Here is a 23,319-nt window from a genome sequence, read left to right as displayed (position 1 = left end):
GCCCTGTGTGACTGTCCTGTCGCCCTGTTAGTCATCTTGCCCATGTGGAGCTCAGCCTGTCTCTAACTCGTCTATATAGAAGAGACACCAGTAAAGCTACTGTTGGAACCTGCTGCAGGGCGTTTGTGTGCCCTAAAAACAAATCCTGTTCATATTTGTTTAAAGTTTTTACTTTTTGTGGTTGTTTAAAATTTTTTCAATTGTTAAATATGTTTTATTCAGGTGTAGATGAATTTCATTTATTCACTGTTCAAGAAAGTTAACCTGAATTATGCTGTCTTTGTTTTTGAAAATCTCACTTTCTCAATCATATTTTGCGTTATTTATGTATCTGCTTCATAGTTTGCTGAGACAGATCAGTATCAGGGGGAAGCTTTGAAGATTTGCTTTCCCGGATTTTGTCAATATATTACAACCAAATTCTTAATGCTAACTTTAGCACCTTTTATTTATTGGGTTTTTTCTGGCATAAAAAGTAAAGCCTTTTAATTGAATCATGCCACCTATATGCCTATATTATTAATCCTATGTGTAAAAAAAAATGTACAGCTTTTTGGGGTTTGTTTTGGGGTTTGGAGGGGACAGGATATTTTTTATTTTCTGTTCCAGTTTTTGTGCATAGACTTTCACAATAGCTCCAAGGCAGGGACAGTGGGTTTGGGGGTCGGGGGGCAGTTTTTGGAATGTAAATTTAGGACTTTTAAAAAAGGTGCGCACAGCTTCTGATAAATTTATAACTAGACTTAACCTAATCATGTCTTGTTCCAGTTCTCTTTTCTCTGAGCCCTCTTCTCAGTCTCCTCTCTTTCTCCCGTCATCCTTTTCCTTGCCCGTCTGTGTTTCTCTGTTTCTTCAACATGACAAGCATACAGACTTGAACACCCTCCGGTGTTCTTCTGAGAACTGTGAAGTCCATGTTCATCCAAATGTAACCAAAAAAGAAGTCACCCCACATGTCTAAAAAACTGTTGCTTCTCCTCCTCTGAAACTTCAGACTCCAACAATTTCCAAATATAATAGCTTTGTTTTCTTTAGTTTCTGTGATGGAAAATGTTTTAAAGGAAAATTTCACACCAGGCTTCTGGTTATACTAGAAGTCAAGTCCAGTTGGGATTTTCTTTTTTTCAGTTGGTTGTTGAGACGTTTCAAAAACCAGTTTTCAAGCTGTGGTCTTCTCAAACACATCTTCTGCACATAAGTCACACATTTCAATAAAGCATTTTCAAGACTGTTGACCACTTGAATTTCTTTGGTGTTGGTAAATTAGCCTAACCGTTATTCAGAGATTTTATATCTCTAACCCAGTTTTCTTTTTATGCTAAACTTGGAGGTTATGATTTTGTATGAATGCATTACTTTGGATGTGAGAAATAGAAATTACCAATTGTGTACTTTCCCTTTTCTGCACGAATTCTGGGAAAATGTAAGATCTTTCCTGTTTTAACGTGGTTTGAGGGAACAACTGTAAGTCCATTCAGGGCAGTTTAATTTAGATGTTCAATTTAACACTTCAGAAGACCTGAAGGTTCATAAGATTCCATCTCATGTAGAATACTGTATATTAATTATTTTTTACCAGATATTTTACAAATACCTCACCTCGTCCTGTATGTAATCAATAATAATGTATTATTTTAGGGTAGAAAGACACAGACTATCAATATAAAAAATATATTTAAGCCCTTCAAATTCTTGTGTCCTTTTTCTTTAGTTTCTGAGTTAACATATTATTGAATAAAAATAATTGCAAAGCCTGCTGTAGAGGAGATGAAATTGATATACCATTGTTTATTTTGGCTACACCTTCAAATTTCTAAGAACCAGATCTGAGTTTTGAGAGGTTTTTGTTTTGAGTTTTGAGTGTCTAGGGTATAAGTTTGTAAGTGTACAGTGCTTGTCTCTCCTTCCTGTTTGGAAATAATTTAAATGTTTCTGCTCAAGTTGTTCTGGAATAAATTTAATATCATGTCTCAGAGAAAACACAAAAAACTTTACAGTGAAGAGGAAAACCTACAGAGAATGTTTGAAACTCTTATTTGTTTTTATTTCTGTGTAATTTATGGAACGCAGTGTGTTTAAGGATCCCAAAGTAATGCCTGCTAACCTATAATTGTGTGTAGGATTATCCATGAGCATCACATTCCTGGATGTTTAATCACAGAGAACAAATGCAATTTGGAATTTGACTGAAATAGTAGAATCTACCTCATGACTTCCTCAGATTGTTTTTCATTTAGTTTCCTAAAATATTTCACCTCTTTGAACAAATAGAAATACCTGTGCTTTTATGGCTGCAGTCACAAGATGTAATTTCTAAGGCTGGCTACATGAAATACTTGAATTTGTATTTAGATTGTATTGTTATTTTTATTTTTTTAAATCCCACAGAATTAGAGCCTAGGTTTGTTACCGAGTTGTGGATTCTTATTTATAACTAGACGCAGGTAAGATAGAGAAAGCCCCTCTCCCTATGGCCCCCAAAGAAATGTAGTTTAGGAGAGCAGATTACATTATTAGAATAACAGAAGTAATACACAAAATCCATCCTGTTATCCTCCTCCTGCCCCCAGTTTTTTTTCCCCTCTCAGTATTTGAATTTTCAATAACATACGAAGAGATTTTCAGTGGTCACTAAGCCTATTTTTTCTGGTCTGTGGGCCACAATTAAAAACAAGGCAAATGAGGGGCCCAGAGAATTCTCTTGATGGCCCCTCACAGCACGTAGTCCACTGCCCTTGTATGTTTTACTCCGTGGCTTTGGGATCTGCACAGGCTTCAACGGTTTGTAGCTCTAAGGGCAAATAAGGAAAGGAGAGGTGGTCAGGAAGATGGGTAGCAGGAGGAGGTGGTTGGAGAAAAGGGGTCTTCTGAATGGGATCCCTGCAACTGAAAACCGTTCAGTGAAAAATGTGTCCTGTCATGGGAGTGCAATATGGTTAGTACAGCCCTGTGAAACGGGAGTGTAAAGAAGTAAAACACTAGGCATGAAATTTTCCTAGAATTATATGCCGAAGCTGATGTTAATGCTTTAATAGCACAGAGGTCCTGCTTTTCTGTGCTCTTTCTCAAGCTGCGCTAGACACTTGAAAACCAAAACAGTTCTCTCCGTCGGCCATGGTAACTGAAGCCTTGTGTCCAGGTGGGGTGGGGAGAGGTTAGGGTTGGAATGCAAGATGGGGCAGCTGTATGCAGACTTTCTGGTCATTTTGTGACAGTGTTAGGAAATTCTGTGGCTTTAAACATGGCCTTATCTGAGCAAGTTATCCGTATTCTAAAGCCACATTCAAGTGACTTTGTTTTTCAGAATAGCATAAAAATCGAATTCCTTGTCCCCCTCAAGTTCAGCCAGGCTTAAGCAGTGTTTTGTCTTTGTTTCAGAACAGTACTCATTAATTCTTGGTTCTTGCAGTTTTTCAGCCCATCTCTGTCAAATAATTGTTCTATAAACAAATATATGAGCTTGGGGAGTGCCTTATTTAAGGAAACCTGCAGCAAACCCCACATGAAGACGTTCATTGCCACTCCTCAACTTGGTTAGCAGGTTCAGATCTGAAAAATTATTCATCTCTCAGAGAGGCTGCTCCTGAACCTAAATTCCACATGGCATTTTAGTCAGGGGGCTAGTGCCTTGGTTAAGTTCTTCAAATTAAAAAATAGGATGCTCCTCTCAAGTCCTCAGGTTTTATAAAGTCGGTTGAACTTTACAGCAAATAGTCAAAGATGATTCAGTTGAAAAGGAACTCATAAGTATGATTTTGTATCCCTGATCACTTTCCTTGGCATGCAGACTGCACAGACTGATGAATGTGCACGTTTGATTTGAAAACCCCTGTGGGCCACGTGCACAGCCCCTCTGGGGCTGCTTTCCTCAGGCCTGCACCGATGCTTTTTCTCCCGGAGTCTAAGAGGTCTGTACCTAGTCTTGAAGTTTCCTCTGTAGACAGTGGATGTGGCCTGTGGTTTGTTGGCTCCTCTGCCTAAACCACTGCACCCCTGTTCTCTCTCATTCATACATACCTTCTGAGCTCCCAGGAGGTACGGAGCTTTGGTCTAAACCTGAGCATTATTTATAACTGGCAGTTTTTACAGACATTCCCTGTAAGAGAATTCTTCAGAAACTATTTCCTAAAAGAGCCTTGCTCCCTTGCCCCATTGGGAGTGTTTTCAAAGGTCACCAAGCCTGTTGCCTTTGGTAGATCAGGTGACCAATCTGATCTGGTGAGTGAGCTACTCCTTTAAATCTTGCTACCAGATTTGAGTGAGAGTGTTTAGAATTCTGCCTTGCACATAAAACATCAGTCTGCATTTAATAGCAAAACTGGTACAAAAAGAACACTTGATACACCCTATTCTGTAAGCTGGATAAAGTCCCAACGCTCCCCTGTTAAATATTTTGACCACACCCTTTAAAAAAACATTTGAGATAGAAGCAACATTATTCCTAATTGTTGGTAAATTAGCCTGGTAAGATTCTGTAATATTCCTAAATCAGCAAGTGGACAGGACCAACTTGGGTGCAGGCCTCAGCCACTATCGCTAGGGGCTGAAGAGTTCATGGATTCTTACACCCTAGTCACATAAACCGTTCTGGCCAGTCATGAATGCCTTTAATCTTGTCTATGAGCGCCTCTCATGATAAGACACTAGTTTCACCAATTAAAAAAACCATTTTTTGATATGCAGTATGCTAATTAGGAAAGCCTGTTGAATTACAAAAGAGCTTGTAGCGGCACTGGAGCAGGGCCCAGTCGGATGGCAGCCACCGTGTTAGCTGACCACTTAGAATTAAAGCTTACCTTGGAAAATACCACACGTCACACTGACTGTACAGTAGTATTTTAAAATAAATTAGTCATTGTAACAGGCTCCCAGACTAATTTCCACTGAACCCTTATATAGATTATCTTTTATAACATCATCACTTGGCCACCCAGCTCATCTGTGTTTTCTGATTTGAATATATTCTTGGGTACATCTACGAACAAACTTTGTGTTACATACATCACTTTCGATTTCATTCATGTGGATAATGGAGCTTGGCCTCAGTGGCTGTGTTGTATCATCCTAAGATATAAGTAATGCTCAGCAACAGACTGGGACATCTGTGGCACCAGTGTCTTAGCCATTCTACAGGGAATTTCTAGTTTTAAATGCCCCATGAATATCTTATTTCTCCTTTTGCCCCCCTCTGCTTCCTCTCCTTTTTCCTTCTGTCTTCCATCTGTGTGTGTGTGTGTGTGTGTGTGTCATTAATGCTTCTAGTGACATCTGAAGTGTTGGCTCCATTTGCCTACAGAAGTTTCAGGACCCGCCTAGGCTACCCTAAGACCCATGGCTGATGGCATTTGAGATGACGGTGAAGAGCATGCTGAGCCTGAGAGGTGCAGGTGTGGCCTCTGTCCTCAGTCCAGAAAAGACCTTTGGAATGCTCACTCTACTTACAGCTTCACTGTAAGTAGAATTGGGAAGGAGCCCCCAGAAATTCTTCATCTGCATGGACAGGGGTCCCACCAGCCTAGGACAAAGGCTTGCTCCTTATCAATTTTTTTTCCTCTTCAGAGTCCCTCTAGGCTTTTTGGTGGTTGTTGGTTTCCCCTTTCTGGGCACCCAGCTGCCTCCAGTGAATAGTAGGGTTCAAAGTAATCAGTGAAAATCACAAAATTTTAGCATCGAGACTGAACCAGAGCCTTTCACTTCAGCCTAGAGCTCTGGAGTTTGAGACTATAAAGTGGGGTCTCTGGGAAGGAGGGTTGAATGTATTTTTTAAGAACACTTTTAGCATATTTCAATGAGTCTTTTAGTTTTTTATAGTATTTTTTTCGAAGTGTTCACCATTCTCTGGTTACAGAGCACCAAACAGGTCCCCCTGATTAAACCAACACCCACCTTGTAAACTTTCACTCAGGCACTTGTCCAGTGGCCCTGGTGCCAGTCACCCTCTTCACATCGTTCTATCTCAAATTACCTTCTGTGCTGCTGGAGTCTGGCAGACAAGGGTTGGCTAAGATTTCTTACAGATGCAACAAATATTGCTTTTCACATCTTATACTGTTCTAAGGTGGACATTGTAGACATTGTTAGGGGGCATTTCAAATAGAATTTAGGGGAATATTTGATGAAGTATTTGGAAAATGCTCAGGTTTTAGTCTGTACCCAGCCATGACAGATGGTGGTCAGGAAAAACAATGGAATAAGGTTGATGGAAAGAAGTGGTTGGAAAGATTACAATGAACAATAAGAGTGGATATGAGTTTTCAGTAGTATTAGAAATTAGGGTTCAGCTCATCATCTTGAGGTTCCCTCTGCCTCCTCAAAAGTACCCAAATCATGTCTCGACTAGGAGGCAAGTCCTGGGAAATAAGTGGTCAGTCAATTCTGGACCGGAGTCTGAAATCTGCAGAATTCCCTGAATTACTGACACTGCTTGCCCCAAGGGAGAGAGAGGGAAGACGATGGTGTTCCTTGATCAAAGGTTAGAATTTGAAATTCATAGTGAGGATTAAGCAATGCACACTTTTGTTTCAAGGGTGATGGATGGGGCTCGAAATTAAGTTGAGTTAAGGGTGAAGTTTACAAAAAACCTAGAGAATGGACCTCTGGAATTAAAGCTTAGAGTTGGAAAGGTCCAATTACCCTCTAAATGTAGGAGTTCCCTTGGAAACACTCCTGACAAGTGAATATCCACCCCAGGACAGGGAGAAGATAGAGTGCAGTGGTTATAAGCAGAGACGCAGGTTTCAATCCTGGATCTACCACTTACTAGCTATGTCATCTTTGTCAATTTAATTAACCTTAATTAAACAGTGTGCCTATTTCCTCACTATGCAATGGAGCTAATAATAATATTAAGTAATGTTTTAATACAGCATCTGATGCAAAGTAACCATTCCGGGGGCCAGTCCCGTGGCCTAGTGGTTAAGTTTCTCGAGCTCTGCTTTGCTGGCCCAGGTTCGATTCCTGGGCGTGGACATGTACCTCTGGTTGGCAGCCATGCTCTATTTCTCTATACAAAATAGAGAAAGATTGGCACAGATGTTAGCTCAGGGTAAATCTTCCTCAGCAAAAAAAAAAAAAAAAAAAAAAAGTCACCATTCAATTAATGAGAAGTGGTAGCCCAGAAGGCAGAGAACACAGCACGAGATTCGCATGGGAGCAAACTCCAGAAGGCAGAGCACGTGCGTCTGTACAAAGGCAGTCCATTGATTCGATCAGCCTGCCCTCCTTCAAACACTTCTAAGAGGCTCTGGCAAAAATCTCCATGAGGATCAGTGACCTAGGAAAAAGTCACAAAAACGCAAGAGTCTCTATCTGAAGAGTTTGAGATTAGTGGGAGAGAGGTATCACCCTAGGTCAGGTGACCATAGGTAGCAAAGAATGAACATTGATGGAGGACTTACCGCAGATCCTGCCACCTTCTCATTTATTCAGTCAATTTGTTGAGCCTTACTAAGTGGCAGGCACTGTTCTAGGCACTTGGGTTCTGTGGTGAACTAGGCAAAGGTGTCCCCAGCTCACTCAGTAGCATAGCTGTCTTTCCTTTCAGTTGCTTAGGCCAAAATCTGTTGGGGCCATTTTCTCTTCTTCTTTCTTCCTCGCACTTCACATCCATTTAATCAGCAAAACCTGCTGGCTCTATTTCCACAACTTATCCAGGAACTGACCTCTCTCACCATCTCCACTGCTGGCTCTGGGCCACCATCCTCTCCTGCCAGCATCATTGCCATAGTCTCCCAACTGGCAGCTCTGTCTCTTCCCAGTGTCTTCTCAACACAGCAGCTGGGCCATCTCGTCAGAACCCAGTAAGATCCTGTCACTACAAGCCTCGAGTCCGCCCAGTGGCTCCGTCTCTCTCCGAGTGAAGGCCAGAGTTCTCAGCATGGCGCCGGGGCCCTGCAGGATGTGGTTCTTGTTCCTTGTCTGTGTGCATCGCCTCCTACTCTCTGTTCCCTGGCCACCTGGCTGTTCCCGGGGCACGCCACAGCACTGGGACTTGAGCCTTCACGGTTCCCTTTTCTTGGACAGTCCATGTCCCTTCACCTCCTTCTCTTTGTCAGTGAGGCCTTCCCTGACGATCCAATTTAAAACAGCCATCCCATACCCACCCAGAATTCCCTAGCCCCCTTCCCCATAACTCGTGTCACCAGCTGACTCACCCCTATACACACACACACCCATACACACACACACACATATACATACCTACACACACACACATAAACGTACATACACACACACACACACAGATGCCAGCTTTCTGTTACTCACCACTATATCCCTATGTCTATAACAATGTTTGGCACACAGTACGTGCTCCATAAATATTTATGGCATGAAAGAATGGATATTGTGGGCCAGGCTCTATTAAGAGTTTTTATGCTTTTAAAAATGCAGACCATAGAAAGTACTCAGCCACTGTGGAAAAGAGTTTGGCAGCTCCTCAAAAAATTAAACATAGAGTTACCATATGACCCAGCAATTTCACTCCTAGGTGTATACCCAAGAGTGTTAAAAACATATGTTCACACAAAAATTCATACACGCATGTTCATAGCAGCATTATTCATAGTAGTCAAAAAGTGGAAGCAACCCAAATGTCCTTCAGGTGATGAACGGATAAACAAAACTTGATCTAGCCATATGATGGAACACCATTTGTCCATAAAGAGGAATGAGGTACTGATCCGTGCTACAACTTGGATGGGCCTTGAAAACATTACACTAAGTGAAAGAAGCCAGATGCAAAAGACCGCATATTGTATGATTCCATTTAGATGAAATGACCAGAATAGACAAATCCACAGAGACAGAAAGTGGATTAGTGATGGCTAGGGGCTGGGAAAGGGGAGAGTGGAAAGTGACTGCTAATGGGTACAGGATTTCTTTTTGGAGTGATGAAAATGTTCTGGAATTAGGTAGTGGTGATGGTTGCACAATTCTATGACTATACTAAAAACAATTGAATTGAACACTTTAAAATGGTGAGTTTCATGTGAACTTTGTCTCAAAAAATATATATATACCTGTGTTGGATATTCTTAATCTCCTCATATTACAGATGATGAAACCAAGTTTAGAGGAGCACTCCGCCCTGGTGCCCAGCAACCTTGCCCGTCTCCACACAGGCAGGGCTGGACTGCCGTGGAGATAAGCAGTTTATGAGTTGCTGCCAGGAGGCTGTCTCCCGCCTGCCTCCCTGTCTTTCAGGAGCCTGCTGCGAGGCCATTCCTCATCCATCTCCCTAGTTTCCGTTTAGTGCAGCACTTTCCACCTGCCTGCCCCACTTCCACGGGGATAGGTCTGCAGGCCCCCTCGTAAGTCTGTAAAACTGCTTGGCTAGAGTTGAGAGTTAGCTTCTGCACAGCAGAATGACCCACTGCCCATGACATCTGTTATCTGGACCTCCAGCTCGGTGTCATCTTGTGGGACTAGGGATGCAAGAAGCTGACTTTAGTTTTGCTGTCTGTATATGTAACATGCTCTATGAATCCATGTGGGTTCAACGTCTCCACACAGCCCAGTCTGTGGAAGTGTGGCCGGCCAGCCCAGCAGTACCAGCCCTGACAGCCCCGTTGGCCACCGCACTGCTGCTTTGGGAATGCTTGACACTAAGATGCAGGGATGAAATAGGTTTTCCCACGTCCCACCAGTGCCACAGCCAAGATCCTGACCCAGGTGGTCTGACTCAAATCAAAGTAAAAGCCATCTGGCATGATATCTGATGTGACAGCAAATAAAAATAGGACATTTCTAGAAAACACAAGATGATCTGTTCTTCCAATGTTCTTTTTTGACCTCTTCAATATTACCACCTTATCTTTATTGCAACAAATTCAGAGGAATCAAGAACTCAGAAAAGTCTCTCTGGGGACATTTAGACAGTCATCCTTGGAAAAATGTTTGGGTAGGACACTTAAAGCCACTTAATAACTTTTAGAAACGCTGGACTAGGAATGCACATAAATTTCTATCTCAGCATTAGATGTTAAACTGGTGGTCTTTACACTATACGGTCATGCGGCACTTAACAATGAGGATACATTCTGAGAAATGCATTGTTAGGCAATTTTGTCGCTGTGCGAACATCATAGAGTGTACTTACACAAACTTAGATGGTACAGCCTATCACACACCTAGGCTGTATGGTACTAATCTTATGAGACCACCATGGTATATGCGGTCTGTTGTTGACAGAAACGTTGTTACATGGCACATGACTGTATTTGAACACTGCCTCCAAAATTGCTGCTACAGTTTCCAAAGGTTGGAGGCCATCGCTCTATAGGAACAGTTGAGTCTGGCGTCTCACCTAGGCCTTCTTCAACTACCACCCTGATCTTCCTGCTGCCTCTTCTGTCCTCAAGGTGGACACACTTGGTTAATTCCTGGGAACAAGAGAAGCAGACCCTGAAAAGTTTCTGCTTGTGTCTTTGGGTGAAGGGATCGCTTCAGCAGTGGTGGGGAGTATGGGGGCAGTGGCAGGGTTCCTCTTTTTGGTCTTGGAGGCTGGTGACCAGCCATCATGAATGGGCTCTGTGTTAACAAAGAAGCAAGAAGGCCCTGCTCTAGTGACATGGGGCCACGCCTGGGCAGCACCAGATCTGGGCCTGAATCCCAGCGCAGGCCCAGGGCGGCTGGGTGAGGTTGGAGCAGCTCCTTAACTCTGAGCCTCACTCTCTTGCTCTGTGAGACCAAGGGGACCAATAGCTTCCTCACAGGCTGGCTATGTCTCTGAGCAGAAATCATGTCCATGTAGGCACCTGGCAGTCTCACACCTAGAAGGCTCCAACTGGTCCAGGGAGGAGAAATTTGGGGAAAATACCCACTTCCATGACCCCAACCATGGGGGAGTCTGTCCTTCCAGCTTTAAGAGGAGGAGAGCGTTGTCTGGTGAGGAACTTCTCCTGAGACTCAAAATCAGTGATCTGAGCCAGGCCTTCCATCATCAACTTCTACACCTTTTACTCAACTGTGATCTTAGGCCAGCAAGAACCAAGCTAGTCTGGTAAAGCATTTTTCAAGGAGCTTTGAGAAGGCAGTGGCCTTGCGTGGAATACCGATTCCCAACACGTGCAGTTGACTTTGTGGCTCACTCACTGCAGCAAAGGTATGAAGGCGACTGTCCCAATTCCATTTTAGAGAGAAAAGAACTGAGCATGCAGCACCATAGCTAATGGTTATTGGGCCCTTAGTTTGAGCCAGGAATTTAGATATATTATTTCATTTCATCATTTCATTTAATGCACTGTCATTACCCCATCTTAGAAAGGATGGAACTGAGGTCAGGAGAGTGAAGTAACCTGCCCCAGGTCACGCAGTGCTACCTGTGGCCGCCCGGGGTATGTTTCCCAGCAGGGTGACGTTGGGGATCTCTTCAGCAGTGACAGAATCTGGAGAGCCTACTCCTATTTGGGAACAAACAAAGATGAAGTTCAGGATGTGACCACGTGGGGGCAGTGGATCAACACGAAATGGAAAGGCAACCCCTTGCCCAACCCTCAGCAACTTGGAAGCCTCCAAGGCATCCGTTTTAACATTTATTTTATAGGTTTCCCAGGCACTAGTGGGAATTGGGTAAAAGTGTGGTGTCTGGGGCCGGACTGCCTGGGATAGAAGCTGCCTCCATCATTTACCGGCTGTATGAGCTGAGGGAAGTTATTTACTCTCGTGGACCTTGTTTCCTCCTCTGAATGGCTCACTCAGCAACAGGGGGAAAGGACTCCAAAGCAATAGCGGACAGGTGGCAGTGCTTAACTGCTAGAAGCCAGGGGGATGCAATTATCACAGTGAGCAGCAAGGTTGAAGTGGCAGCCGATGGAGTCCCAACAGAGGAGAGTTGTGGAGATTGTTAATAGAGCTTGGCATGACCACAGGCAAAATAGTTGGTTAGCCAACAATGGTACTATTCAAATTGAACCCTCAAAAGAAATCAAAGATCGGGCCGGCCCCATGGCTTAGCGGTTAAGTGCACGCGCTCCGCTGCTGGCGGCCCAGGTTCGGATCCCGGGTGCGCACCGATGTACTGCTTCTCCGGCCATGCTGAGGCCACGTCCCACATACAGCAACTAGAAGGCTGTGCAACTATGACATACAACTATCTACTGGGGCTTTGGGGGGGAAAAATAAAAAAATAAAAACATTAAAAAAAAAAAAAAAAAAGAAATCAAAGATGGAGCCGGCCAGGTGGCGTAGTGGCTAAGTTTGCTCGCTCCACTTCAGCAGCCCCGGGTTCACAGGTTTGGATCCCGGGCGTGGACATATGCACTGCTTATCAAGCCATGCTGTGGAAAGCGTCCTACATATAAAGTAGAAGAAGGTGGGCACGGATGTTAGCTCAGGGCCAATCTTCCTCAGCAAAAAGAGGAGGATTGACAACGGATATTAGCTCAGGGCTAATATTCCTTGCCAAATAAAAAGAAAGAGAAAGAAATCAAAGACGATGATGATGAAGCCAGGGGCAGTTGCTCCAATAAAAATTCACACCCCTTTGCCCAGTTTCTACACTGAGCCTGTTTTCAAACCCAGAACCCCCTGTTTGAAGAAGAGGCTGGAATTCCAGGAGGCATGACCCTTTACACATGGCAAGTGAACATGGTAATAGTTCTTTCTGGCCTTCTCCCAAAGAGACCTATGGCTATTTACTTAGGTAATTGGGCATTGGGAAAAGGAAAAGACCTAAACATTTTGAGGACAGTTGGATACATACTCCTAGTTGACTTTGATAACCTGAGACCCAAAGTGTAACCATGGCCTCTTGTTAGAATAGGAGCATATAGGGGCTAGGTAATAAATGGTAATGAATGCAATTCTGACCAAAGCCCAGTTCAGAGTAAGTCCTTTGAGGCTTGTAGTACTCAGTGGTCATTTACCCCCCAACCCCAAATGTGTATTCAAAATAGACATACTTGATAGTTGGCTTAATCCCTACAGTTCTTTTAATCACAGCCATTTGAATGGGTGTGTGTCAGTATCTCAATGTAGTTTGAATTTACTTTTCCAAATAGACTAATGATTTTGAGCATCTTTCATTTGCTTATTAGCCATTTATATATCTTCTTTTTTCTATTTTACCCATATATTTTTTCCTTTTAATTTATTTTATTGAGGTTACATTGGTTTATAACATTATGTAAATTTCAGATGTACAACATTATATTCCGTCTTCTGTATAGACTACATCATGTTCACCACCAAAAGTCTAGTCTCCATCCATCACCATACATATATGCCCCTTTACCCCTTTTTCCTTCCCCTACCCTTTTCCCCTCTGGTAACCGCCAGTCTGTTCTTGGTATCTATGTGTTTGCTTGTTTGTTTATCTTCCACATGAGTGAAGTCACATGGTAATTGTGTTTCTCCATCTGACTTATTTCACTTAGCATAATACCCTCAAGGTCCATCCATGTTGTTGCAAATGGGATGATTTCATCTTTTTTATGGCTGAATAGTATTCCATTGTGTGTGTGTGTGTGTGTGTGTGTGTGTGTGTGTACACACCACATTTTCTTTATGCATTCACCATTGATGGACACTTAGGTTGCTTCCAAGTCTTGGCTATTGTGAATAATGCTGCAGTGAACATAAGGGTGCATATATCTTTTCAAATTAGTTTTTTCATGTTCTTTGGATAAATACCCAAATGGAATAGCTGGGTCACATGGTATTTCTATTTTTAATTTTTTGAGAAACCTCCATACTGTTTTCCATAGTGGCTGCACCAGTTTGTATTCCCAGCAGCAGTGTATGAAGGTTCCTTTTTCTCCACATCCTCTCCAACATTTGTTTTTTCTCATCTTTTAGATAAATAATAGCCATTCTGACGGGTATGAGGTGATATCTCATTGTAGTTTTGATTCGAATTTCCCTAATAATTAGTGATGTTGAACATCTTTTCATGTGTCTGTTGACCATCTGTATATCTTCTTTGGAAAAATGTCTGTTCATATCCTCTGCTCAGTTTTTGATTGCGTTGTTTTTTTGTCATTGAGTTGTATGGGTTCTTTATATATTTTGGAAATTAACCCCTTCTTGGATATATGATTTACAAATATCTTCTCCCAATTGTTAGGTTGTCTTTTTGTTTTGTTGATGGTTTCCTTTGCCATGCAGAAGCTTTTTAGTTTAATGCAGTCCCATTTGTTTATTTTTTCTTTTGTTTCCCTTGCTTGAGGAGACATGATCTTCAAAAAGACACTGCTAAGACCGATGTCAGAAGTGTACTGTCTACATTTTCTTCTAGGAGTTTTATGTTTTCAGGTCTTACATTCAAGTCTTTAATCCATTTTGAGTTAATTTTTGTGTATGGTGTAGGATGATGGTCTACTATCATTCTTTTGCACGTGGCTGTCCAGTTTTCCCAACACCATTTATTCAAGAGACTTTCCCTTCTCTATTGTATGTTCTTGGCTCCTTTATTGAAAATTGGCTATCCATAGATGTATGGGTTTATTTCTGGGCTCTCAATTCTGTTCCATTGATCTGTGTGTCTGTTTTTCTGCCAGCGCTATGCTGTTTTGATTACTAATAGTTTTGTAGTATATTTTGAAATCAGGGATTATGATGCCTCCAGCTTTGTTCTTTTGTTGTTCCATATAAATTTTAGGATTCTTTGTTCTATTTCCATGAAAAATGTCATTGGGATTCTGATTGGGATTGCATTGAATCTGTAGATTGCTTTAAGTAATATGGACATTTTAGCTATGCTTATTCTTCCAATCCATGAGCACAGCATATCTTCCCATTTCTTTATGTCTTCTTCAATTTCTTTCAATAATGTCTTACAGTTTTTAGTGTATATGTCTTTCACTTCCTTGGTTAAATTTACTCCTAGGTATTCTATTCTCTTTGTTGCAGCTGTAAATGGGACTGTAAATTCTTGATTTCTGTCTGCTAGTTCATTATTAGTGTAGAGAAACACAACTGATTTTTGTATGTCGTTTTTGTACCCCAAAACTTTACTGTACTTGTTAATTATTACTAATGGTTTTTTGGTGCATTCTTTAGGGTTTTCTATGTATAGAATCATGTCATCTGCAAATAGTGACAGTTTTACTTCTTCCTTTCCAATTTGGATCCCTTTTATTATTTTTTTTTTTCTTGCCTAATTGGTCTGGTTAGGACTTCCCATACTATGTTGAATATGTTGGATAAGAGTGGTGGGAGTGGGCCTCCATGTCTTGTTCCTGTTCTTAGAGGAATAGCTTTAAGTTTTTCACTATTGAGTATGATGTTGGCTGTTTGTCATATATGGACTTTATTATGCTGAGATACTTTCCTTGTATACTATTTTATTCAGGGTTTTTTTAAATCATAAATGGATGTTGAATCTTGTCAAATGCTTTCTCTGCATCTGTTGAGATGATCATGATTTTTATTCTTAATTTTGTTAATGTGATATATCACACTGATTGGTTTGTGGATATTGAACCATCCCTGCATCCCTGGAATAAATCCCACTTGATTGTGGTGTATGATCCTTTTAATGTCTTGTATTCGATTTGCTAATATTTTGTTGAGGATTTTTGCATCTATATTCATCAGCTATATTGGTCTGTAATTTTCCTTTTTTGTGTTGTCCTTGTCTAGTTTTGGTATCAGGATAATGTTGACCTAGTAAAATGAGTTAGGAAGCATCCCATCCTCTTCAATTTTTTGGAAGTGTTTGAGAAAGACAGATATTAAATCTTCTTTGAATGTTTTGTAGAATTCACCATAGAAGCCGTCCTAGACTTTTGTTTTTTGGCAGGTTTTGATTACTGTTTCAATCTCTTTACTTCTGATTGGTCTGTTCAGACTCCCTATTTCTTCTTGATTCAGTTTTGGGAGGTTGTATGAGTCTAAGAATTTACCCATTTCTTCTACATTATGCAACTTGTTGACATATAGCTTTTCATAGTATTCTCTTATAATCCTTTGTGTTTCTGTGGTATCTGTTGTAATTTCTCCTCTTTCACTTCTGATTTTATTTATTTGAGACTTCTCTCTTTTTTTCTTAGTGAGTCTAGATAAGGGTTTTTCAATTTTGTTTATCTTGTCAAAGAACCAGCTCTTAGTATGATTGAGCCTTTCTATTGTCTTTTTAGTCTCTATTTCATTTATTTCTGCTCTGATTTTTATTATTTCCTTCTTTTACTGACTTTGGGCTTTGTTCTTCTTTTCTAATTCTTTAGGTATAGTGTTAGATTGATTATTTGAGATTTTTCTTATTTCTCAAGGTAGGCTTGTAATGCTATAAACTCTCCTCTTAGTACTGCTTTTGCTGTGTCCCATAAGTTTTGGTATGTTGTGTTTTCATTTTCATTTGTCTCCAGGTATTTTTTTGTTTAGCCAGTTGTTTAGCCTCCACATATTTGTAACTTTCCAGTTTTCTTCTTGTAGTTGATTTCTAGTCTCATAGCACTATGGTCAAAAAAGATGCTTGATACAATTTCAATCTTCTTAAATTTATCGAAGCTTGTCTTGTTTCCCAACATATGGTCTATCTTTGAGAATGTTCCATGTGCACTTGAGAAGAATGTGTATTCCACTGCTTTTGGATGGAATGTTCTCTATATATCTATTAAGTCCATCTGGTCTAGTGTTTCATTTAAGGCCAATATGCCCTTGTTAACTTTCTATCTGGATGATCTATCCATTGATGTCAGTGGAACGTTGACTTCCCCTACTATTATGGTGTTGCTGTCAATTTCTCCCTTTAGGTCTGTTAATAGTTGCTTTATATACTTTGGTACTCCTATGTTAGGTGCATATATACTAGTAAGTGTTATATCTTCTTGGTGAAATGTCCCTTTTATCCTTATATTATGTCCATCCCTGTCTCTTGTTATCTTTTTTGGCTTGAAGTCTATTTTGTCTAATATAAGTATTGCTACACCCACTTCCTTTTGTTTCTATTTGCTTAAAGTATCATCTTCCATCCCTTCACTCTGAGCCTATGTTTGTCTTTAGAGCTGAGTTGTGTCTCTGGGAGGCAGGATATTTTTGGCTCTTGTTTTTTAATCCATCCAGTCACTCTGTGTCTTTTGATTGGTGAATCCAATCTATTTACATTTAGAGTGATTATTGATATATGAGAGCTTAATGTTGCCATTTTATCTTTTGTTTTCTGGTTGTTGTATATTTCCATTGTTTCTTTTTTTTGTATTTGTCTACCATTTCATTTTGGCGGTTTTCTGTGATGTGTTTCTCAGTTTTCTCTTTTTTATCTTTTGTGACCCTGTTCTGATTTTTTGTTTTGTGGTTACCATGAGGTTTGTATAAAAGATCTCATAGATGAGATAGTCCTTTTTCTGCTGATAGCATCTTATCTCCATTAGCTTATGGAGGTTCAATCTTTTTCCTCTTCCTTTTCTGTGTTTTGTTGTCACAAATTATCCTTTTTTTGTATTGTGAGTTTGTTACCAAATTGAAGTGGTTATAGTTATTTTTGATTCTTGCTTTCCCTTTAGCCTTTATGTTGTAATTAAGTGTTTACTAACCTATTCTGGTATAGAGTTGCAATTTTTTGATTTTGTCTGTCTGTTTATCTCCTTGCTCAAAGCTTTGTATACCTTTGCTTTTTTGTTTCTTGTAAGAGGACTCCTCTCTACATTTCTTGTAAGGCAAGTCCAGTGGTGATGAACTCCCTCAGCTTTTGTTTGTTTGGGAAAACTTTTATTTTTCTTTCATATCAGAAGGATAACTTTGCTGGATGCAGTATTCTTGGATGATAGTTTTTGTCTCAATATTTTGAATATATCATTCCACTATCTCCTAGCCTATAGAGTTTCTGCTGAGAAATCCACTGATAGCCTGATGGGGGTTCCTTTGTACTTATTTTCTTCTCCCTGGCTGCCTTTAATATTCTTTTTTTGTCATTGACTTTTGACAGTTTTTTAATGTAATGTGCCTTGGAGAACCTCCTTTTGCATTGAGATAATGAGAAGCTCTATTACATTCATGTACTTTTTTTTTTATATAATTTTATTTATTTATTTGTTTTTCCCCCAAAGCTCCAGCAGATAGTTGTATGTCATAGCTGCACATCCTTCTAGTTGCTGTATGTGGGACGCGGCCTCAGCATGGCTGGAGAAGCGGTGCATTGGTGTGCGCCCGGGATCCGAACCCAGGCCCCCAGCAGCAGAGTGTGCGCACTTAACTGCTAAGCCACAGGGCCGGCCTAGGTTCATGTACTTCCCCCCCCCCCAAAGCCCCAGTAGATAGTTGTATGTCATAGCTGCACATCCTTCCAGTTGCTGTATGTGGGATGCAGCCCCAGCATAGCCGGAGAAGCGGTGCGCGCCCGGGATCCGAACCCAGGCTGCCAGCAGCAGAGCACGTGCACTTAACTGCTAAGCCACGGGGCCGGCCCCATGTACTTTTATATCCAGTTTCTTACCCAGGTTTGGGAAGTTCTCAGCTATTATTTCTTTAAATAAGCTCTCCGCTCCTTTCTCCCTCTCTTCTCCTTCTGGGATACCAATTTTCCTTATGTTGCTTTTCCTAACTGAGTCAGATTTTTCTCATAAAATGTCATTTTTTAAAAATCTTAGTTCTCTCTCTTCTTCCACCTGAATCATTTCTAGATTTCTATCTTTGAGCTCACTAATTCTCTCTTCATATGGTATGCTTTATTTTCAATACTTTCTATTTTATTTTACATCTCATTAATTGTGTTCTTCATCTTTGGAATTTCTGTTTGTTTTTAGAGTTTCTATTTCTTTGGTGAAGTACTTCTTCTCTTCATTAATTTTATTCCTTAGTTCATTAAACTGTCTGTCTGAGTTTTCTTGTAACTTGTTGAGTTTCTTCATGGAAGCTATTTCGAATTCTCTGTCAGTTAGATTGAAATCTTCTGTGACTTAAAGTTTGGTTTGTGTAGAGTTGTCATTTTCTTTCTGTGCTAACATGTTACTGTAGTTCTTCATGGTGCATGATGAGTTGTTCCTCTGCCTGTGAATTTGTGGAGGTAAACACCTTTCTTATTTGGGTAAGGCTTTGGTTACTTTGATTCTGAGCTGCTGCTGGTTGTATTTAAGAGCCTGCACTTTCTACCCTCCACTGCCTCTGCCAGAGGTGTCGTCAGTGCCCTCCTTCTGCTGCTTGTGCCTCTGAGGTTGCTGGTGCCTTGCTATTTATGATGTGGCTGCAGTTGTGGGTGTTGCCACCAAGGTCACCAGGCTGTCAGCACCTCTGCTGCTTCTGAGGTCGCATGGGGCTTGTGTTCCCCCACTGGCTATCCACAGGGTCTCCACAGACTCAGGTGCTGCTGCCACATTCACCACCTGTGCTGCTGCTCCTGGGTTATCTGGGGGTGCTGGCAGCACCACTGCAGGGATGCTGCATTCATGGGTGTCACTGCTGCCACCAAGGGCTGGGGATCTTGTATGCAACCCCTGCTGCTGGTAGGGCTGGTGTCGGGGGTGCCACCACTGGGGGCTGTGTCATGGGTACTGCTGTGGCTCCTGAAATCTCAGGTCACCAGTACCATCTGCCACTGCTGGGGGAGGGGGAGGGGCTGAGCTGTGAGCACTGTGGCTCCTCCTGCAGCAGCCTCTGGTCTCGCATCAGTGCACATTCTGAAAACTCAGGTCAGGATGCCACCCCCCCTGCTGGTGGTATCTGCATTTTGGATGCTGCTCCTGTTGCTGGAAAGACCAGTGGTTCTGCAGGGGTCGGGGTGTTAGGTTACGACACTGCTGTGTTTCCTGAAGCATCAGGTTATGGGCCCCGACCACCACTGCTGGGGGACGAGCAGGGGCTAAGCTACAAGTGCCGTTGCTGCCCCTGCAACCTCTGGTCTCCAGCACTGGTGTGCTTTTCGAAACCTCAGGTCAGGGCACCTCTGCCAGGGGTATCTGCATTTTGGATTGTCTCCGCTGGGTAAGGGGAAGGGGGCTGCTTCCCTAGTTCCACTGCCTCCCGGAGGTCCAGTCCATCTACGTTCAGCTGTAAAGAAGTATGGATCTCTCAGGCCTTCTGGTAAGCTGTGCATGGAGTCCTATGATGGTCAATGGATGTCCTACTGGTTGTAGCTTAGAGGGGAGAGACAAACGGAACAACTCATTCTGCCACAATGATGACGTCACTCCTTTACTCATATTTTTTTTTGTATATGAGGAAGATTAGCCCTGAGCTAACACCTGTTGCCAATCCTCCTCTTTTTTTGCTGAGGAAGATTGGCCCTGGGCTAACATCTGTGCCCATCGTCCTCTACTTTATGTGGGACGCCTGCCGCAGTGTGGCTTGATAAGTGGTGCATAGGTCTGCACCCAGGATCCAAACCTGTGAACCCTGGGCCACCAGAAGCAGAGTGCACGAACCCAACCACTACTCCACTGGGCCAGCTCCCCTTTACTCATATTTTAATTGGGTTGTTTGTCTTATGGATATGAGACAGTTGTATGTTCTTCTGGATATGAATCCTTATTACATATATGATATGCAAATAATTCTTCCCAATCTGTGGCTTATCTTGTCATTTTAATGGTGTCTTTCACAGAGCAAAAGTTTTTAATTTTGATGAAGTTCAATTTTTTTCCTTTTATGTTTCATGCTTGTGGTGTCTTGGCTAAGAATTGTTTGCCTAACCTCAGGTCATGAAGATTTTCTCCTATGTTTTCTTCTAAAACTTTTGTAGTTTTACTTTATACATTTCTATCTATAATCAAATTTATTTTACCACTAAATTCTATTACACCATCTATGAACTCTACAATTAATTTTTTATTGAGTTTAGATTCACATAATAAAATTAACCATTTTAAAGTGTAAATTCAGTGGCATTTAGTACAATCACAATGTTGTGAAACCAATTAATGTAGTGTATTACGTTGATTTTCTTATGTTGAACCACCATTGCATTCCTGGAATAAATCCAACTTAGCCATGGTGTTTTTATATGCTAGTATTAGATTTGCTAGTATTTTACTGAGAATTTCTGCACTTATGTTCATAAGGAATGTTGGTCTGTAGTTTTCTTTTTCAGTGGTGTCTTTGACTTGCTTTGGTATCAGGGTAATGATGGTTTCATAAGATGAGTTAGGAAGTGTTTCCTCTTCTATTTTTTGGAAGAGTTTGAGAAGGACTGGTGTTAATTTTTCATTAAATATTTGGTAGAACTCAGCAGTGAAGCCATCTGGTCCTGGATTTAATTTGTTTGGAAGTTTTGATTACTGATTACTGATTCAATCTATCTTTTTTATTTTTATTTTTTTAATTTTTTGTTTATTGCAGTAACATTGGTTTACAACATTGTATAAACTTCAGGTGTACATCACCATACTTCTACTTCTGCATAGATTACATCATGTTCACCACCCAAATACTAATTACAACCCATCACCACACACATGTGCCAAATTATCCCTTTCGTCCTCCTCCCTCCCCCCTTTCCCTCTGGTAACCACCAATCCAATCTCTGTCTCTATGTGTTTGTTTATTGTTGTTATTATCTACTACTTAATGAAGGAAATCATACGGTATTTGACCTTCTCCCTCTGACTTATTTCACTTTGCATAATACCCTCCATGTCCATCCATGTTGTCACAAATGGCTGGATTTCGTCGTTTCTTATGGCAGAGTAGTATTCCATTGTGTATATACACCACATCTTCTTTATCCATTCGTCCCCGATGGGCACTTAGGTTGCTTCCAAGTCTTGGCTATTGTGAATAACACTGCAATGAACACAGGGGTGCATGTATCTTTACGCATTGGTGTTTTCAAGTTCTTTGGATAAATACCCAGCAGTGGGATAGCTGGATCACATGGTAGTTCTATCCTTGATTTTTTGAGGAATCTCCATACTGTTTTCCATAGTGGCTGCACCAGTTTGCACTCCCACCAGCAGTGTGTGAGAGTTCCCTTCTCTCCACATCCTCTCCAACACATGTTGTTTCCTGTCTTGTTAATTATAGCCATTCTGATGGGCGTGAGGTGATATCTCATTGTAGTTTTGATTTGCATTTCCCTGATAGTTAATGATGTTGAACATCTTTTCATGTGCCTGTTGGCCATCTGTATATCTTCTTTGGAGACATGTCTGTTCAGGTCTTTTGCCCATTTTTTAATTGGGTTGTTAGTTTTTTTGTTGTTGAGATGCATCAGTTCTTTGTATATTTTGGAGATTAAGCCCTTATCAGATGTATGGTTTGCAAATATCTTCTCCCAATTGTTAGGTTGTCTTTTCGTTTTGTTGATGGTTTCCTTTGCTCTGCAGAAGTTTTTAGTTTGATGTAGTCCCATTTGTTTATTTTTTCTATTGTTTCTCTTGCCAGGTCAGACATGGTGCTTGAAAATATGTTGCTAAGACCGATGTCGAAGAGCGTACTGCCTATGTTTTCTTCTAGAAGTTTCATAGTTTCAGGTCTTACATTCAAGTCTTTAATCCATTTGGAGTTAATTTTTGTGTATGGTGTAAGGTAAGGGTCTACGTTCATTTTTTTGCATGTGGCTGTCCAGTATTCCCAACACCATTTGTTTTTTTGTTTGTTTTTTTTTAATAATTTTATTTATTTATTTATTTTTTCCCCCAAAGCCCCAGTAGATAGTTGTATGTCATAGCTGCACATCCTTCCAGTTGCTGCATGTGGGACGCGGCCCCAGCATGGCCGGAGAAGCAGTACGCCGGTGCGTGCCCGGGACCCGAACCCGGGCCGCCAGCAGCAGAGTGCGCTCACTTAACTGCTAAGCCACGGGGCCAGCCCCCAACACCATTTGTTGAAGAGACTTTCTTTTCTCCATTGTATGTTCTTGGCTCCTTTGTCAAAGATTAGCTGTCCATAGATGTGTGGGTTTATTTCTGGGCTTTCAATTCTATTCCATTGATCTGTGTGTCCGTTTTTGTGCCAGTACCATGCTGTTTTGGTTACTATAGCTTTGTAGTATATTTTGAAATCAGGGAGTGTGATACCTCCAGCTTTGTTCTTTTTTCTCAGGATTCCTTTACTTATTCTGGGTCTTTTGCTGTTCCAAATAAATTTTAGGATTCTTTGTTCTATTTCTGTGAAAAGTGTTGTTGGAACTTTGATAGGGATTGCACTGACTCTATAGATTGCTTTAGGAGGTATGGACATCTTAACTATGTTATTTCTTCCAATCCAAGAGCACGGAATATCTTTCCATTTCTTTGTGTCTTCTTCAATTTCTTTCAGCAATGTTTTATAGTTTTCCGTGTACAGCTCTTTCACCTCTTTGGTTAAGTTTATTCCTAGCTATTTTATGCTTTTTGTTGCAATTGTAAATGGGATGGTATTCTTAATTTCTCTTTCTGCTACTTCGTTGTTAGTGTATAGAAATGCAACTGATTTTTGTATGTTGATTTTGTATCCTGCAACTTTACC

General features: G+C 41.1%; 1 protein-coding gene and 1 long non-coding RNA gene across 2 annotated transcripts in view; one reads left to right on the top strand and one right to left on the bottom strand.

Moving 5' to 3' along the window:
* KCMF1 (potassium channel modulatory factor 1) overlaps positions 1-1,233 on the top strand; it is a 69,542-nt gene extending 68,309 nt beyond the window's left edge. The window contains exon 7 of the mRNA XM_087436495.1: positions 1-1,233. This exon is cut by the window's left edge and continues 883 nt beyond it. The gene's annotated coding sequence lies outside the window, so the exon portion shown is untranslated.
* A 6,923-nt stretch (positions 1,234-8,156) lies between these two features.
* The window catches only part of LOC147915900 (uncharacterized), an 80,417-nt gene continuing 65,254 nt past the window's right edge, over positions 8,157-23,319 (bottom strand). The window contains exon 4 of the long non-coding RNA XR_015553610.1: positions 8,157-11,402. This is a non-coding gene — a long non-coding RNA (uncharacterized LOC147915900). The remainder of the gene's footprint in view (positions 11,403-23,319) is intronic.

This window comes from Ceratotherium simum, chromosome 11, assembly GCF_057802395.1.
Source record: "Ceratotherium simum simum isolate JZ-2026a chromosome 11, ASM5780239v1, whole genome shotgun sequence".
Classification (NCBI taxonomy): domain Eukaryota; kingdom Metazoa; phylum Chordata; class Mammalia; order Perissodactyla; family Rhinocerotidae; genus Ceratotherium; species Ceratotherium simum.
This window is presented reverse-complemented; position numbering and strand designations above follow the sequence as displayed.